This window comes from Acomys minous (genome assembly GCF_964271855.1).
Source record: "Acomys minous genome assembly, chromosome: 16".
Taxonomy (NCBI): Eukaryota; Metazoa; Chordata; class Mammalia; order Rodentia; family Muridae; genus Acomys; species Acomys minous.
The window spans coordinates 62,519,415-62,534,227 of NC_140498.1; the positions used below are offsets into that span (position 1 = coordinate 62,519,415).

Consider the following 14,813-nt stretch of genomic DNA (forward strand, 5'->3'; position numbering starts at 1 on the left):
TTATGCAGTATTTTTTAAAAAAGTGTTTATTTTAATGTCTGGGCAATAGTTGGAAAGACCTTCTGTACTCATCAGTCAGTAGGATTAATATAGGAAAACTGGCCATCTTTTAAAAAGTAATCAACAGATTCAGTGCAATCCCCATCAAAAGTCCAGACAATTCTTACCAGGAATTGAAAGACAATTTTCAGCTTCATATAGAAGCATAAACAGACCATGGTAACCAAAATAATGATGAATAACAAATGTTTGAGGGATAATCCATCTACAAATGGATTAAATTCCTCAACATAAAACCAGAGACACTAAATCTGTTAGAAGAAAAAGTAGGGAAGAGCCTGGAACACATTGGCAGAGGAGACAACTTCCTGAACAGAACAGCCCAAGCCTTAAGGCCAACAATTAATAAATGGGACCTCATGAGGCTGAGAAGCTTCTGTATGGCAGAAGACACTATCAACAGAACAAAGCAGCAGCATACAGACTGGGAAAAGATCTTCACCAACCCTACATTTGACAAAGGTTTAATATCCAAAATATATAGAGAACTCAAGAAATTAAACACCACCAAACCAAATAACCCAATTAAGAAATGGGGCTCAGAGTTAAACGACACTGAAATTCCATATTACACCCATCAGGATGGCTAAGATAAAAACTCAAGTGACAGCACATGCAGGTGAGGATGTAGAAAAGGGGAACACTCCTATATTGCTGGTGGCAGTGCAAACTTGTACAGTCACTTTGTATCAATCTGGCACTTTCTCAGAAAACTGGAAATAGGGCTTCCTCAAGACCCAATTATTCCACTTCTTGGAATACAGCCAGAAGATGCTGCACCACACAACAAGATTATATGCTCAACCATGTTCATAGCAGCCTTATGCATAATAGCCAGAACCTGGAAACAGCCTAAATGCCCCTCAGTTGAAGGGGTGACAGGGCCAATCAATGCATGGGTCTTGGTTGGCGCTTTTGTCTCCTCAAGCCACCATGGGTCTACTTTATTTGATTCTGTTGGTTCTCTTGTTGTGTCCCTGTCCCTTCCTGGTCTTTTTATCATTCTCCCTAACTCTTCCCCAGGAGTCTAAGAGCTCCACCTAATGCTTGGTCTCAGCATCTTATGCAATAAACTGCTAGGTCTGGGCTCTGTGAGGACAGTTATGCTAGGCTCCCATCTGCAAGAATAACAGAGTAGCTAAGGTATCAGGGGTTGGCCCTCTCCCATGGGGTGAGTCCCAGGCTTGACCACACATTGATTGGACATTCCCTCAGTCTCTATCTTTATCTCTGCCCATCTTGTAGGCAGGGTAAACTTTGTGTTGAAGTATTTGCAGGTGGATTGGTTTTCCCTTCTAACCACTATAACTCCTGCCTGGACAGAATGTGGCCATCTCAGTCTCCAGGTCCCCTGCTGTTCAGAGCCATTCTCCATACCCTCCCTGTAGCCTCCCCTGTCCTGGGTGCCCAGCTTGTCTCCGTGATGCCAATACCTTTATTTTCCATTTGCTCTCCAAATTCTTTCACTCTCACCCCACACCGCCCACATGCGATTGCAGCATTTCGGGGCAATTTTAGTATAATTACGTCATTGATTGCCTTTCTTTCCTCTGAAAGATTTCCAATCACCTCACCTCTTCCAAACCAAGCTAATACTTTTTTTCAAGCCTTTACTTTTATTACTTAAAAAAAGCTACATATTTATTTTGTTTTCTGACTCAGTGCTTGTGCCTTCAAACTTTCACGATTTTCTGCTCCTCAATAAGGAAAGCCCGCTTGATCCTGTCTGGGACACACTTGGCACACATGGAGCCACCCTAGGCCCTGCTGACGTGCTTCTTTGTCTTGGACAGCCTCATCAGGACTTTAGGCCTCACAGCACGAACCCCGCGCAGTCTGCCTGGACACACACCGCATGCGGATTTAGGTGCTTTCCCAACCTTCTTGGTGTACAGGTAAACAATCCTGTTGCCAGGGGTTTGAGACTGCCTAGTTTTTATTAGAGGCTGTATTGTAGGAGAGCCTACTTTGGTATGTCAAACGTTGGACCATTTTGAGTGCCTCTAAGCACCGTCCTCGGAAGAGGAAAAGGACCAAACTATTATTTTTTAAGGAGTACATATAAGTATGTAGTAAAATTAATTAAAAAATAACTACAGATAACTTGCAGTCTTGGTAATCTTACTTCTATGTATGTTTTCATGGCTGATAAGTTTGTGTTCAATGTTTCATAGATGGTCATTCCCTGGGCAATACATTTTACCCTACTTTCAGCCTTTACATGCCCCTGTAGATTTTTTGTAAGCTTGAGAAGTCTGATTTGTTCTTGGACCACTTTAGCATGACTATTAGCATTTTCCTTGTTTATTTCATGTTTATATACTCATATTGGTAAGACACATGTGTACAGCTTCTGACATTATTAGGAGACACAGTCCCAGAGCAAACACTGATTCCCTGTGTTTTACAATCTTTTCACTCCTTGTTATGCATATTGTCTGAGTCTTAAATGTAGGAATTTTTTTTGTAGATGTATCAGATGTAAGGTTCTCTAGAATTCTGCCTTGTGAGTTGTTGTGGTTTTCTGTCATACTCATTGTCAGAAAAGAACACTTCTTTGTTGATTGGTGAATTATACTTATTGGTATATATAACTAAATACTTAGGTAGCCAATAATCTGGTTCATTAATGTGATGGTTGTATGTTTTTTACTTAAACTACATTTCTATATTCCTGCAGGAATTTAAATATTGGTTTGTTGTGGGGAGCTCACTTGTAGTATAATTGCTTATGATTCTTTCAGGTATATTTACTATTATTAGACCCTTTTCCTTCTCTTCAACTTATCTCCCTTATTCATCTAGAAAATTCTCATTGTTCCCCTTTCCTCAGTCAAATCACACACACCCAGATGCTCTGCTCTCTATGCTTCCCTGGCCCAGCAATATCTAATGGGGACAGCAAAAGTCATAAATCTAGGACAGCTGTTCGACAAGGATCAAGCAAAGATGAGTTGCATGTTACAATATTCTTCATGCCTTCTTTCAGTTTTTCTGTTGATCATGTGTTTTATGCTTAGGGAGTTTCTAATATTTCTACAACTTGGGGACATTGGACAGGTGGGAAATATTTTATGTATCATTTACTCCTTCTCCAGGAGCGCTGCTTCTATGCTTTTCCATGAAAGTGCTGAATGTGCTACCCAATCGGATTTCAGGTAAAATATCATTTATCTGGACCTCCTTGATGCTCTTCTTTGGGCCCTGCAGGGTTTGATTCACATAAAGATGACAGAGATATCCTTTGAGACTCCAGATCCTATATAGTCTTGGAACATCTGCCCCTGTGCATACTTAGGGAAAGATAATCAGAAGAAATTGAACTTTAAAAGGTGAAGAGGATAAAAAGGGCAGGAAGGGTTGGTAGTAGTTCAGATTAAAAGCCTCTTGCTACTCTATGCTCAGGTGATTACATGGCATATAAGATTCTGTTCTGCATACAGTTTGCCCTTAATGGAAAAGATACATTAAAATGGCTGGAGTTATTTCTGCCATAGACAAGGGCCTGTTATGACAAACAAAGAATGTTACAGGAAAATAAGAAGAAGAATGTGACATTAGGACATCCCTGTCCTAGAAAAGTATTCTGTTTAGGGCCATAGTGGTATAGCACCAAAGAAAAAGACAATATGAATATTAGACACATAAATATCTTACTGACTCTAAACTACACCTCAGTTTACTCTGAACTGCCAAAGCTGGTCTTCAACAAAATGAACACACATAGGTAAAGGAGAAATCAAAATATCACTTTTTTGCATATGATAAATAAGATGCATTAGTGCTCCCCAAAATTCTACTACAAATATTCTTGAAATAATTTAAAAATATGGCAATGTGACAGGATACAGAAACAACTTGCAAAAGTCCATTTATAGTTTATATACAAGAATAACTCAAAAGAAAATATATACACTCTTTCCGTCTTTCAGAATTACCTGAAAGAAAATAAAATCTAGGAATAAGTGTAATTAGGGAAACAAAGGACTTCAACAGTGAGAACTTTAAACCTCTAAGGAAATGGAGAAAGACACTACAAAATGTAAAGCAATCCCTTGTACACGCTTTGATAGAATTGACATTGTGAAAATAATCATTCCACCCAAAGCTATTTAGAAATTCGATACAAACTAAATCAAAATCTTGATCTCATTCATGACGGAAAAGAAAACCACACCAAGACTCAACACACTGAGGACAGCCGTAACAAAGTGAACAAACAGAACTATGAAGCAGGAATTACCATTCTGAATTTTAAGAAATATTACAGAGCTGTAGTAAAACAACAAAAATAACATGGCACTGGCAAAAAAGGAAACTTGTATAGAAATGAGACAGAATTCAAGACTCAAATATAAGCACACGTTATTTCAGTCATTTAAGATTCAATAAAAACAACAAAAGTATAACATTGAGAAAAGAAAGCATCCAGAAATTAATGGTGTTGGGAAAAATGGATATACATAGAACAACAAAATTAAACTCATATTTATGACATTAAAGACAACTAATTCCAAATAGATCTAAGTTTTAAACCTGAAATTTAAAACACTGAGACTATAAGACAAAATCATAAGAAGTATCCTATAGGATCCAGAGATGGCAAAGCAGTTTCTGAATACTACTCCATATGCACAAAAATTTAGGTTAATGATTGACAAGAGGGAGTTTGTTTTGTTTCTAATGAGCATCTGGTAAACATTTTAGGATAACAATTACACAATAAGGGGAATGGGGAAATCCATGTCCTGTGTGGCCAGGAGAAGATGAACCTGGCAGTCCTGGGAGCTCCTGACAGAACCCTCACTGGTCAGTAGCCCTGAAGTCTCTTGCTGAGCATGGGCTCAATGTCTCCATGTTTGGTGGGTTAAGTATATGAAGCCTTAAGTGTATGGTATCTACAGCAATTGGTCCGTACTGTCAGCTTGTAAAGGTTGAACAATACATGATTTCATGGTGTGTGTGTGTGTGTGTGTGTGTGTGTGTGTGTGTGTGTGTGTGGTGTACTGTGTGATTTCTCTACCCAATGACTCAACAAGATGTAACGTTCCTAGTCTGGGAAGGGTTTTGCTTTGTTTTGTTTGTCTTTGTTTGGTAGCATATGATGGTTGGTTAAGGTAATCTCTCCCCTATTACAGAGTCATCCTCTTTAAACTATATATATATATTATATATATATAGTTTATTATGGAAATATATATATATTTCAAGATGCTGTAGAATGCCAAGTATCCATATAGCTTTTTTTTAACCTCCCTGTCTTGATCACCATTCTATTGCTGTGACAAGACACCATGACCACAGCACTCTTACAAAGGAAACGATCTAACGGTGGCTGGCTTACAGCTTCCCAGTCGGAGTCCATTATCAGCATGGCAGGAAGCATGGGGGCGTGCATGCAGACCTGCTGGGTAAGGAGATGACAGTTCTACATCTGGATGAGCAGGCAGCTGGAAGAGAGAGTGATGGGCCTGGCTTGGAATTTTGAAGCCTCCAAGCCCAGCCCCAGTGACACACTTTATCCAACAAGACCACACATCATACTCCCTTCAAATAGTGCAATTCTCTGGTGACACTCAAATATATGACCCTATTGAGGACAGTCTTATTGAAACCAGAGTACTATCTACAAACGGTCCTTTACTGTGCCCTCCCACCTACTTCCATTTGAATTCTCCTGTTCTGATTTCCCATTCATCCTTCTGTTCCAGGCATCTTCTGCCTTCTTCTGGCCTCTGTTGGTACAGCATACAGACACGTGCAAACAAAACACCCAGATACATAAAATGAAAATAAAGATTAAAATATGGGATTCTCTTTGGTGATGCCACAGCCCTGAGACAGCATCAGTCAGGGCAAGTTAAATTGAACTCCGACTGGTCCTGCACGGAAGCGCCTGTGGCCTTTCCCTGATGCAGTCTGTTCAGAGGCAAAAGCAGCCTTATTGTGAGGTGAGAATGGCCCAGAAGAAGTGTTCATCAAGAACAGTGTCCACAGTGCTAACAGATATATTTCCCCTGATATTTACTGAAATTGTGCTCTCTGTTTGTTGTGTAAGTGAGAACTGTGGCATTAAACATCTATCTGCTAATCATACGTCATGATTATCCAGTATTATTGCCTCCTGAGCAATCAACATTCAAGCTGCCATGTACTTCATTTTCAGCTAAGGACTTGTCCAAGATAAACATTCTAGAGGCATTTTTGTCCATCATTTTTATAATTTTCATAAGTTTCTGCATGACCTTGATCTAAGAATGCCCTTAAATATCTCTGATTTTATATTGTGTCCATATTCAGAAGAGGGTTTAACTCAGCATGCCTTGGAGTAGGCAAACCTACATTTGAATTTATCCATATTCTTTAAGTAAAATCCCGATGCTTCCTCTGCGGAAGAAAACCATTGCCCTGTAAATGACTCTCATGCTCTCCTTGCCTGCCGCGGGGGGAAAAATATCTCTCGGCTCCTCTGTCTTGGCTGTTGTGATGGTTATTCTTGGTTTGACTGCATCTGAAATGAACTAAAACACAAAGAGGTGGACCCTGTGGGGAATTTTCCTTCATTATATAGCATTTGAAGTGGGAAAACCCATTTCTAATCTGAATCTTTTGAGGTGATAAGATTCACCCTCAATTTAGGCCATGGCTTTTGGTTGCACATTACATGTATGAAGGACACTAAAGATGTCCTTCTCTCTTTGCCTGCTTGCCCTACCTCAGGATAGTCAGTTCATTAGAGACTTCTTCATCGGAGTTCTGGTTCAATATTTTTGTAGCAAGATTTGTTATAGAGATGAGAAGCAAATGTACTATTATACTACACTGTGAAAAGGCCGAAAGTTGCTTTATTTTTATGATGTGTGGAGCTTTCCACCAGTGAGTCATACTGCATGAAAAAGTAAAAATGAGGTTAAGAGTCAGACTATATTGTTTTGTTTAAATTTAAATAATGACAAAAATTATAGTCTAACAAACATTTATAGTCTTAGACACCTGACTCATCTCTGTTTTCTAATTAAATGACTTGCCTTAGATGTTAATACTTTCATTTTTGCTTTGCAGAATGTTTAAACAGTTAGCATTTTATGCATCACTTTATGTTTAATTCATTATATAATTACATTACATATGTATTTCTATTATTTGAAGTTATTCAAACACTAGTTTTTCTTTAAAAAAGCAAGAGTCCTCTTTGAGTTCAATAAATTATTTTATTCCAGAACTGGAATGAGAGAAAAATAACACAAGAAAGTGATCTGGGTTTGTTTCCTGCCTCATACATGTTTCACATTGCTGAGAGGAAAACTTCTGATTTCACAGATCTATACAGGGCCCAAGAATGAGTGTGTCTTGAACTCTTGTGTGATGAGCACCATCCACCCAAGCAGAACAACAACTGCACCTGTCAAAATCATGCTTTCTCTCTGTACTGTTTCACTTTTCTGTATGTACTATTCTTTTCTTCCTCCTTTTCGTTTTCATTTAAGCAACGTTGAATTAAGTTTTTAGTTGAGAATAGATTCTTCTCTCCTACAGGACATCCTGGCCACCTTTTCCCCTCCATTCACTCCCCTCAGCCACCCCTTACCTCTTATTATCTTCTCTCTGAGACCCACTCTCCTTCCTGTATTTCCTGTTCAGAAAAGAGCAGACCTCCAAGAGAGGACAGCCAAACAGAACAAAACAAGATACAAAAAGACAAGTGGAAAGGCCCTTATATTACAGCTAGACCAGGCAACCAAATAGGAAAAGTGTCTCAAGATCAGGCGAAGTAATCAGAGCTACACCTGCCCCCACTGACAGGACTCCCGCCAAACCAACAAGCTAACCCCCATAATATATAAGCAGAGGACCTGGTGTAGACCCATGCAGGCTCCACACTTGCTATTTTTAAAAATATATTTCAATAATTTATTCATATTACATCTCAATGGTTATCCCATCCCCTATATCCTCCCATTCCTCCCTCCCTCCCATTTTCTCCTTACTCCCCTCCCCTATGACTGTGACTGAAGGGGACCTCCTCCCCCTATATATGCTCATAGAGTATCAAGTCTCTTCTTGGTAGCCTGCTTACACTTACTATTTAATTCTATGGTTCCTGGAAATCCAGCCAGTGTAAGGCATGGGTTCCCTCATAATGTGCTGGCACTCAAGTTAAAGCAAACAGTGGTTTGGCACTCAAACAAGTTTGGTGCCACCATGTCCCTGCACATCTTGCTGGCAGGACAGACTTTAGGCGAAGGGTATTTTAGCTAGTTTGGTGTCCAGGTCCCACCACTGAAGCCTTGCCTGGCTGCAAAAGATGTCAGTCCAGACTACATATTCTCCATTACTAGGAGCCCTCACTAAGGTCACTGTCATAGATTCCGTGAAGTTGCCAGTGCACTAAGTTTCTACACTGGCCCCCTCCACAAAGTCCCACAATCCCAGCTGTGACTTCCTGCACTTCATTCTCTCCTCAAACCTCACCAAGCGATTCCTCCCAAACCTGTCCTCATTCACCCCGAGTCCACACACAGAGTCCCCTGTATGTCCTCTTTCTAAGGAATCCCCTCTTCTTAACCTATCCTCTCTGTGGTCTGTGGATTGTGGATTGATTATCATTTACCTATAGCTAATACCCATTTATAAGTCAATGCTTATCATGTTTCTGTTGATGGGTCAGGGCTCCATCACTTAGGGTGATCTTGTTCAAGTTACATCTAGTTTCTTGTAAGTTTCATGATGGCGTTTTTCAAAAACAACTAAGTAGTTCTCCATTTTGTAAGGGTACCACATTTTCTTTATCCTTTCTTCACTTCAGAGAAATCTAGCGTTTTCAATTTTTCTTTCCAGTAGAAGTAAAGCCACTATGAACATTGGCTTTGCCCTCTCACCAGCAATGGAAGAGTATTCTCCTTTCTCCACATTTTTGCCAGCATGAGCTGTCCCTTGCACTGTTAAGCTTAGTTATTCTGATATATGTAAAATTAAGTATCTGAGTTGTTTTTGTTACATCTCTGAGGTGGCTAAGGATGTAATAATTTCTTTCAGTGTTTCTCATCCATTTGCGATTCCTCTGACAAGAATTCTCTGTATAGATTTGTACCAAAATTTTTTAACTTAAATTTTTGTTCTCTGAACATCTAGTTTCTTGAGTTCTTTATAAACTTCATATGCTTGGCCTATATCTACTATGGAGTTAGTAAAAATCATTCCCTGTTCCTTAAAATATCTCTTTGTCCAAAAGACTGTGTTTGTTTGTTTGTTTGTCTTACATGACCTTTTCAGGTTCACGAGGACCCACTTATTTATTGTTGGATGCACTATTGGCATTCTAGTCACAAGGTTGTCTCCTGTGTCAGTACATTCAGTGCTGTTCCCCCCTTTCTTTTCAGTCAGGTTCAGGGTGTCTGGTTTTATTTTGAGGTCTTTGATCCATTTGGACACAAGTTTTGTGCAGGGTGATTGATATGGATCTCTTTGTACTCTTCTACATGCAGAGATACAGTTCAACCAGCATCATTTGTTGAAGGTACTGTGTTTTTCTCATTGTGTATTTCTGGATTCCTTATTAAAAATCAGGCATCCAAGTGTGGGTGGAATTGTGTTTGGGTATCCAGTTTGACTCCACTGATCGAAGTGTCCGTTATTATATCAATATCATGCAGTTCTCTTATTTTTCGGGATTGTTTTTGCCATGCTGACTTTTTATTATTCCAGGTAAGATGGGAGTTGTTCTTTCAACATTTGTAAACAGTTTTTTTAGAATCTTTATGGGGATTACGTTGAATCCGTGGATTAATAGTGGTAGGATGGCTGTTTTCACTGTTAATCATCTTGTCCATGAATATGAGAAGCCTTTACATCTTCTGAAATATTCTTCAATTTCTTTTTCAATTCTTGAACTTTTTTTTGTCATACAAGACTTTTCCTTGATCTTTTTATAGGCAGGCTATTGATTTTCTTGAATTAATCTTGGATCCATCCACTTTCCTGAAAATATTTATCAGCTGTAAGAGTTTGGTAGTGGATTTTTTTTTGCTAACTTATATATACTATAATATCATCTGCCAATTAGGAAACTTTGAGTTCTTCATTTCCAAATTATATCCCCTTGATCTCTCTCAATTGTCTTATTGCTCTAGCGAGAACATCAAGTACTATATTGAATAGAAATAGAAAAAGTGGACAGACATGTCTTTTTCCAGGTTTTAGTGGAATTGCTTTGAGTTTCTCTTCATTTAATTGCCTGTTGGCTATAAATTTGCTGTAAATTGTGTTTATTACGTTTAGTTATGTACCTTGCATTTGTAATATCTTTAAGACTTTTTTATCAAGAATGGCATTAGATTTTTGTCAAAGGCTTGGTTGCTGTCTATTGAGATGATCCTGTGGCTTTACTCTGTTAGTTTGTTTATATGGTAGATTACAATTGCTGATTTTTCTGTGATGAGTCATCACTGCGTCACTGGGATACAACCTCAAACATTGTGGGTGATCATTTTGTTATGTTTTTGGATTCAGTTGGCAGTTATTTTATTGAGTGTTTTTGCATTGATGTTCATGAGAGAAATTGGATTATAAATCTTGTTCTTATGCTTTAAGTATCAGGGTAGCTGTGGATTTGTAAAAAAAAAAAGTGGGGTAATATCCCTTCTGTTTCTGTTTTGTAGACTACTTGGAGCAGTATTAGCCTTGTCTTCTGTGAAAGTCTGTTTGAATTATGCGCTAAAAGCATCTAGTGCTTGGTTTTTTTGGTTGGGAGTCTTGTAATGAATTCTTTTATGTAACTGGGAGTTAGAGGTATACTTTTTTATTTGATCTGAATTTAACTTTGGTAATTGGTACCTATCAAGAAAATTATGATGGGTGGTGGTGGTGCACGCCTTTGATCCCAGCACTAGGGAGGCAGAGGCAGGTGGATCCCTGTGAGTTCGAGGCCAGCCTGGTCTACAAAGTGAGTCCACGATAGCCAAGGCTAAACAGGGAAACTCTGTCTTGAAAAAAAATTCATTTCTTTTAGGTTTTTCAATTTGGTGGAGTACATGTTTTAAAAGTATGTCCTTATAATTCTCAAGATTTCCTCATTCTCTGTTGTTATATCCCTCTTTTCATTTCTGACTTTTTAAGTAGAACATTATGGTAGGCAGATTTGGGCACAGGGGTCCCGCTCAAACTAAGGCACCAGCCAAGGACAATACAGGCTGTAAGCTTCAAACCCCTACCCAGATCTAGCCAATGGACAGGACATTCTCCACAGTAGAGTGGAGAGTGGGATATGACTTTCTCACGTACTGTGGTGCCTCACATTTGACCATGTCCCATGAAGGGGGAGACCTGGTGGCACTCAGAGGAAAGACAGCAGGTTACCAAGAAGAGATTTGATACCCTATGAGCATGTACAGGGGGAGGAAGTCCCCCTCAGTCACAATCATAAGGGAGGGGAGTAAGGGGAAAATGGGAGGGAGGAATAATGGGAGGATACAAAGGATGGGATAACCATTGAGATGTAACAAGAATAAATTAATAAAAAATTTATAAAAAATTATTTTTAAAAATTTTTTTCTTTTTTTCTCCTTTATTAATTTATTCTTGTTATATCTCAATGGTTATCCCATCCCTTGTATCCTTTTTAAAATTTTTGAATATTCTTTGTCTTTTAGTTAGTTTGGATAAGAGTTTGTCTATTTTGTTGATTTTTCTAAAAGAATCAACTCTGTTCCATTCTTTGTATTGTTCTCTTTGTTTTGGTTTTATTTATTTCAGCCCTCACTTCAGTAGTTTCTTGCTGTCTACTCCTTTCAGGTGTGCTTATCTCTTTTTGTTCTAGGGCTTTCACATGAACTGTTAAGTTCCTAGCATGACATCTCTCTAATTTTCTTTTAACTTATGTACTTAGTGCTATCAACTGAGCTTATATCATCACTTTCATTATCCTATAGGTTTGCATGTGTTGTGCTTTCATTTTCATTCAATTCCACAAGGTATTTAATTTCTTTATTTGTTCCTTGACCCATTTTCATTCTTCAGAGAGTTACTCAGTTTCCATGAGTCTGTAAGATTTTGTTTCTTTATGGTGTTTATGTTGTGCAGCTTTAACCCACAGCGGTTTGATAAAATGCAGGGGTTGTTTCAGTTTTCATCTGTCTGTCGAGGCTTTCACTGTGTTTGAGTATGTCATCAGTTTTAAAGAAAGTTCCATTAGCTGTTGAGAAGATGCTGGATGGGGTATGGGAATGTTCTCTTTCTAAGGATTGTGGACACTGTCCGGATATTAGGATACACAGCATTATCTGCTGTTCTTTCAGGATCTAGAAGATCAGAGTGTGAGAGTGATACAGACAGAGGAAGTCCAGGTCATAGGATTTCAGTGGGAAATAAATGCTGTGAAAACTAAACTAGAGGTCATTTATGTGATATTTTAGCCCAAAATCTTACATATTCTGCCCAAGTCCTGAGGAACTGAGTAAGGCAGAATTAAAAAAAATAATGTGCTGATTTTATAAGATGGAATGTTGGGTCTGTTGAATGGTTATTACTAGTGCCACATTCAGGACCACAGCGAAAGAAAGTGACAAGGGCGGCACAAACAAATGCAAAGTCTGAGGTTCATAGAGAAAAAAAAAACAGCACTAGGTAGTTTTAAATGGCAGTCAAGTGCTGAATGTGAGGCAGGAATTTTCAAGGAGATTACCACCATTAAAGAAAGGTCCTAGCTCTGGATTCAAACCTAAGAAGGTGGCCATAAGGTAATATGTCCTCCTAATAAGCATTCAATTAATGGAAGGAGTAGAAAAAGTGATTCCTAGTGCCACAAAGGAACTTCATACAAAACCTGCTCTAAATGTGGGCCAAGTATGTCAGGGTCCATCCCAATTTAGAATCCAAGTGTGACAGGATCACTCATGTTGTGCTGCTTCTGGAAAAAAGAAAAATGCAAGTTTTCAGGTAATGGATTCTTCCTCTGTGGTTTCAATTCACCACTGTGCCAATCCTCTGTGTGTGGCAGAGTCAGATCCCCAGTGAAGATAATTTGAGAGTTCATTGCATGAAGCTGTGAGGATGAAGCCTGGGTTCTACTTCAAATCACAAGATGTTGAGATACCTAAGTTGTGAGACACCTGCCATGAAGAGCTCCCTTCAGGGAGTGGAAGTAACCAAACGGAGCGATGCATGAGAGCTTGCAGGGATAGGGCCATCTAAGCCTTTTGAAACTGAAGCCCTATTTGAAACAGAGCTACAGGATTTGTTGTTTGGCCTGCAGGTTTCTTTCTTAGGTCCGTTCTTCCCTCACTATGCACACACTCCTCTCTACTGTCATGGGAAGGGGTATTCTGTGCATTGTGTGGTGGAATGGTAGAACCTGGTTTCTGATTTTACAGGACGTGGCAGTCAAAAGATTTTCTTGTGTCAGAAGAGACTTTGGATATTTGAACAGTGTGTGAGCTGTTGCGGATGATTAGAATTGTTAATGCATTTTCATCATGGGTGACCATGAGCCTATGGTGACCCTGGTCAGTATGTAGTTGATTGAATCAAAAGACTCCCAGAGACCAGAGAGGATGATTTATTTAACACTTGTTCTTCTTTTTTTATCTTTTTAAAATTTATTTATTCTTGTTACATCTCAATGGTTATCCCATCCCTTGTATCCTCCCATTCTTCCCTCCCTCCCATTTTCCCCTTATTCCCTTCCCCTATGACTGTTCCTGAGGGGGATTATGTGGCTTTCTTTGGTGGAGCTTATGGGAGTTTTTCTTTTTCTTCTCCAGAGGAACATTTCTAGATTCCTTATTGGGGATTTGAGTGTCTATCGACTCAACCCATTTCCTGTTCTTCGTGTCTACTGTGTTGGCAGCTTCCTTCTCATGCTGTCATGCCTTCACCACTATAGACTATTCCTAAATCACATAAGATATAGTAGAAGCAACTGCTATTTAATATTAAGCTATTTTGCTAGGCTAATGTTTTTATATTTTTAAAATTTGGTATTTTATTTTTGTTTATTTTATTTTATTATTAATTTATTCTTGTTACATCTCAATGGTTATCCCATCCCTTGTATCCTCCCATTCTTCCCTCCCTCCCATTTTCCCCTTATTCTCCTCCCCTATGACTGTTCCTGAGGGGGATTACCTCCCCCTGTATATGCTCATAGGGTATCAGGTCTCTTCTTGGTAACCTGCTGTCCTTCCTCTGAGTGCCACCAGGTCTCCCCCTCCAGGGGACATGGTCAAAGGTGAGGCACCAGAGTATGTGAGAAAGTCATATCCGACTCTCTAATCTACTGTGGAGAATGTTCTGACCATTTTGATTTTGAGGAAAAGTTTCTCTGTGTGGCACTGGCTGTTCTAAAAGTAGGTATGCAGACCAAGCAGGTTTTGAACCTACAGGTCTAGCTCTATCGAGTGTAGAGTGTTGGGATTAAATGTGGGTGGGTAACATCATCATCACCACCATCATCATCATCCTCATCATCGGCTGATGGTCCTGGAATGTAGGGTCTTTTGGTACATGCTAAGCATATGTTGTGCTCATCTTCGTCCACATCTAGCAGTGTGAAATTTGGCAGGAAGTATATTTAAATTCTCAGGATGACATGTATTCATGATACTAATGTGGCCAGAGCTTTTTGAGTCATTGGATTGCAGGTGTGTGACATTTTTTTTCTACCTCTTGTTTTGGATTTTATTTTTAATGGATATGAATACTTTGTCTATATGCATGAATATACACCTCATGTATTCCTGGTCCTCACAGGAGTCAGA

The 14,813-nt window shown here is 39.1% G+C and overlaps 2 protein-coding genes and 1 pseudogene across 3 annotated transcripts in view; 1 reads left to right on the forward strand and 2 right to left on the reverse strand.

The window, feature by feature from the left end:
• Positions 1–14,813, forward strand: part of LOC311587537 (uncharacterized protein) — a 494,998-nt gene that overhangs the window by 383,158 nt on the left and 97,027 nt on the right. The window lies entirely within an intron of this gene.
• The window catches only part of LOC311587533 (uncharacterized protein), a 428,822-nt gene that overhangs the window by 279,528 nt on the left and 134,481 nt on the right, over positions 1–14,813 (reverse strand). The window lies entirely within an intron of this gene.
• Positions 1,702–2,070, reverse strand: LOC311587559 (large ribosomal subunit protein eL34-like; annotated as a pseudogene). Its single transcript has one exon. The product of its transcript is annotated as a large ribosomal subunit protein eL34-like (transcript).